The sequence below is a fragment of the Perca flavescens genome, chromosome 23 (genome assembly GCF_004354835.1).
Source record: "Perca flavescens isolate YP-PL-M2 chromosome 23, PFLA_1.0, whole genome shotgun sequence".
Lineage (NCBI taxonomy): Eukaryota > Metazoa > Chordata > Actinopteri > Perciformes > Percidae > Perca > Perca flavescens.
Window position 1 is genome coordinate 17,040,084 of NC_041353.1, and position 4,715 is coordinate 17,044,798.

General features: G+C 37.3%; 1 long non-coding RNA gene across 1 annotated transcript; it reads left to right on the plus strand.

Annotated features, from left to right (window-relative positions):
* Positions 1-289: 289 nt before the first annotated feature.
* Positions 290-2,589, plus strand: LOC114550553 (uncharacterized). Its single transcript, XR_003691713.1, has 3 exons — positions 290-329; positions 2,337-2,396; positions 2,549-2,589. It is a non-coding gene; the product is annotated as an uncharacterized LOC114550553 (long non-coding RNA).
* The last annotated feature ends 2,126 nt before the right edge of the window (positions 2,590-4,715 follow it).

Here is a 4,715-nt window from a genome sequence, read left to right on the forward strand (position 1 = left end):
GGATCTCTCCTGCGCGCTTGGATTTTTTTGTGTTATAACCCTGCCAAAAGTCAACAACCAATAGAATGCCAGCTGTAGTGTTGACCAATGAAATGATCCCTGCCCCGTTGAGGGTGCGTTCACTTTACGTTAGAACGTCTGTTGAGGGCGGCTGCACTGTAACCGATAACTGTAACCAAGTTTATATATCCCCGCGCCGTTCATTGCTTTATTATAAGTATATGTCAACAATGTGCACAGAATGGTCGACGCACTTTCACCTGCAGCCATCAGGAAACGGGAGAAAGCTTTGAAGTGGGACATATGAAGTTATGTCCACAACTACGAGGGTGAGTAACATAATTTAAGCACCTAGCTAGCTAGCTAACATATAGCGCTAGCATATAGCGTAGCTTGATGTCCATAAACAAATAGATTTTCTTTATTGTATAGCTAGATTGAACGACATATGACGGACTGTATGTGTATATGTGATGACCTCACTTTGTATTTTTTCCTCGTTTGGTTAACCATGTTCCTGGGATTTGGCTGATTTCATGTTAGAGCCAGTAGTAGAACCTAAACTGTAATATAACTGAAAGAACACCAGAAACTGGATTGTTTGTGTCAGTTTTTGCATCACTGTTGTGTTGTTCATCAGAATTTAGTCTTCATTCCTTCATATAGCATTAGTCTGAAAATGATGAATTCATATCAGTCTGGTCTGTGTACTTTTTCGTTCATTCGATTTTCATTTCATAAACAGGTATTAAAAAACAACTGCAGCCGGGACATTCTAACTCTTAACGTGAAAAAGCTTAATGTGGTTTAATGTACCTAAGCAATGATCAATGTTTACCAAATTTCTCTTTCATATTGCTCCTCATAACCACTGAAAACTGTCAAAAAATCTAAACCAAAGTCCAATTATTATGGACGTTATGTGACTGATAACTGAATGTTTAGTTACATTAAACCACATTAAGCTTTTTCACGTTAAGCGTTAGAATGTCCCAGCTGCAGTTGAGGGAAACTGTAGCCTATAACTTCCTAAGCGACTGATCAGTCGTTTTTTGCCACCCTTTACATAATAAATATGGCTATGAAATAGAACATGAAATACATAAATGAGGCAATACATATATAGGCATTAGCTAGTCATTATAGTTCAATAGCCTAAATACATATGTTTTACTTATATTTATTTCCGGGGACTTTTATTTATTCCGTCTATTTATATGAACGTTATATTTTATATTTTATTAAGTTTTGTTATCGCACAGACTCTGACTAAAAGAAGCAGCAAGCCTGCCTGGCATCAGTGCATCATAGCATATCACTGCAAAGAAAAGAAAATATGAATAAATCACAAGCGCGGCAGATTCCCAGCTCAGCTAGAGCGGGTAACGCCAGCGAACCGCAGGGACCGAGGTCACAGGGCTGGTGGCTAGCAGCAGCTAATATTAGAATATTAGACCCAGCGCCGGAGGTCTGATCCCCATGATCTGATCCTGAACCGCCGGTGACTCTTTGCCAGATCAGCAAGTTTAACGGCAGCAACAGAAAGTTTGCTGGGATTGTTAACGGTGGCGTAACGGTAGCGTTACAGCCGTGAACTGAAGTTCTGTTTCCTCAGTCAGCTGGTTCGACTCTCTTTGGGCAAAGTTGTCTGCGGCAGGTAGAGACAGAGAGTCAGAGGGAGGCAAGGAGACAGGGTAATAAATACATGTGACATTATGAAATAAAATTCCCCCCAAGCATTATCAAGAGTACAGGTTTCCAAAGTAATTTTAGCCTGGGCTGAAAGCAACACTGGTAGGCTAGGCTGGCACTGTTGCCTTGGAAATGACAACATCCGGTCTCTGAATATGAAAAAACAGGCCTTTTTTCATTTCTATTTTCGAGTGTTTTTTTTGTTGTTGTTATATGAAATAGAAAATGAAAATCACAGCATATTTTAAATTTCTCCCATCCCCTTTTGACCATGAAAAGGAAAAAACGCCTTGTATTTCAATTTCAAATTTCGTATTTTAAAACGAAAATCAAATAAACATTTGTTTTTTGTTTTATAATACCTGTTTATGAAATGAAAATCGAAGAACGAAAAAGTACAAGGACCCAGTCTGTTAAGTACAATCTCACCACTATAATAAAACAGATCTAGAAATGATATGCTTTATTTGCAACTTAAATTTTATTTTTTTTAATTAATACAAAGCAAACTGAGCAGAAAAGAACAAGTGTTTTGTTTGTTTGTTTTTCTTCTTCTAGGTGTGACTGAAGTACCCCTGTTGTAATATAATAGTAAAATCATGTTACATACACTTATCATTTATGTTTCTTGCTTAAATTCACAGGGTGCACAACCAGGCCTGGGAGAGAAAATTACTGATATCCACAAAACCAAATCAGATAAGGTAAGGTATATATATATATATATATATATATATATATATATATATATATATATATATATATATATATATATATATATATAGTAATGATGTTAAAGAAAGCTATGTACACCTAATATCTTATGTGTTGATGTCTATGAATTTGTCTTTAATAGGAGCATACTATACAAAGACAACAGTGGAGAGTTGCTGGATCTTTCTGTCCTCAAAGTGCCAGAGATCTACAAGGACTTCACCCCTCTTTCTGCACCATCACCTGCATAATCAAAGGGATAAAAGAGAGAACAAACTATTGTTTTCTCTGTTGACATGAGTAGGTGCCTGTAATGTCTGCCAATATATTCAATCAATTCAATAAATGTTGATTAGTATCACTGATATTTCTTAAATCATTGTAGTTTTTCAGAGCAATAAGATACAGATTATTAAAACCATGTTCATATTTGCAACAAATTAAAACCCTGATCAAGGCAAATTGTTTTTTTCATTTTCCATAACATTTATAAAAAAAACAGTACAATTAAATTGACCAGAGCTGACACTTGGTAAATAGCTTTAATTTACCTTGTCAAAACAATGAGTAATTCATAACAAATTGCACAATATTTGACACAAAACCTTAAAAGTGTATTGTTCATACTACGGTGATAGCAGAACAATTTGCCTATAGGATTTACTGTAGCAGGAACATTGATATTGGCAAACAGATAACCCAGGTTAAGGTGAGTTTGTGAGCAGGGTTATGAATAAATATAAGATAAGCCTAGTGTTCACAAGAGGGATGATTCAGGTATTGCAACACAAATTAAGAATAATTCAATTAAATAGGAGGTATATACAACTAGTAGAAGATAAATGAACTATACAAGAGCAATTAAGGTTAAGTTATGAGGTAGTGGTAAGCTAAAGTGATGTATAATCAATAGCAGGGAGTCAAGTCAACAGTGTACACCAGAATAATATATACTGTGGTTAAGTAATGATACTTACTGTTGTCTGTATTAGAGTCAAGTCAACAGTGTACACCAGAATAATATATACTATGGTTAAGTAATGATACTTACTGTTGTTTGTACTAATATAACAAAACAAAAAATATACTAATATAATATAGTGTGTGATGCAGTATGGAGAACGACCCAAGAGACTTTTAGTGCAGCTGTTGATGTTCACTACAAACAAAACTTGCAGATGGTTGTAGTCTGTAGTCAGCCATACAGTAGGTAGATCTGGAGCAGATGGTTGTAGTCTGTAGTCAGCCATACAGTAGGTAGATCTGGAGCAGATGGTTGTAGTCTGTAGTCAGCCATACAGTAGGTAGATCTGGAGCAGATGGTTGTAGTCTGTAGTCAGCCATACAGTAGGTAGATCTGGAGCAGATGGTTGTAGTCTGTAGTCAGCCGTACAGTAGGTAGATCTGGAGCAGATGGTTGTAGTCTGTAGTCAGCCATACAGTAGGTAGATCTGGAGCAGATGGTTGTAGTCTGTAGTCAGCCATACAGTAGGTAGATCTGGAGCAGATGGTTTTAGTCTGTAGCCAGCCGTACAGTAGGTAGATCTGGACCAGATGGTTGTAGTCTGTAATCAGCCATACAGTAGGTAGATCTGGACCAGATGGTTGTAGTCTGTAGTCAGCCATAGAGTAGGTAGATCTGGACCAGATGGTTGTAGTCTGTAGTCAGCCATAGAGTAGGTAGATCTGGACCAGATGGTTGTAGTCTGTAGTCAGCCATACAGTAGGTAGATCTGGACCAGATGGTTGTAGTCTGTAGTCAGCCATACAGTAGGTAGATCTGGACCAGATGGTTGTAGTCTGTAGTCAGCCATACAGTAGGTAGATCTGGAGCAGCAGGGTGAATTCTAGCTATCATGGGTTGGTGATATGACACACACAGATCAACAGGGGTCGAGCCCCTCAGCCCCACCTGGATGAAAAGAACTTTTTTCAGTTCAGTTTGCTTTGTATTAATTAAACAAATAACTGCTATTTAAGGAGCAAATAAGAAAGCATATCATTTCTAGATTTGTTTTTATTATTGTGGTGAAATTGTACTTAATGTTACAACTTTTTAAACAGACTGATATGAATTCATCATTTTCAGACTAACCCATTCTATTGGTTGTTGACCCATTCTATTGGTTGTTGACTTTTTGGGTTATAACACAAAAAAATCCAAGCGCGCAGGAGAGATCCGAGAGCAGAAAATTTGCAAGCGAGCAGAATTAGCCTGAGTGCGAGGAGAAGGTTCAAAGCTGAGAGCAGGAAATCTGTCCAAACAACAACATATCTGAGTCTAAGCAGAAAGTTTGAGCACAAGCAGA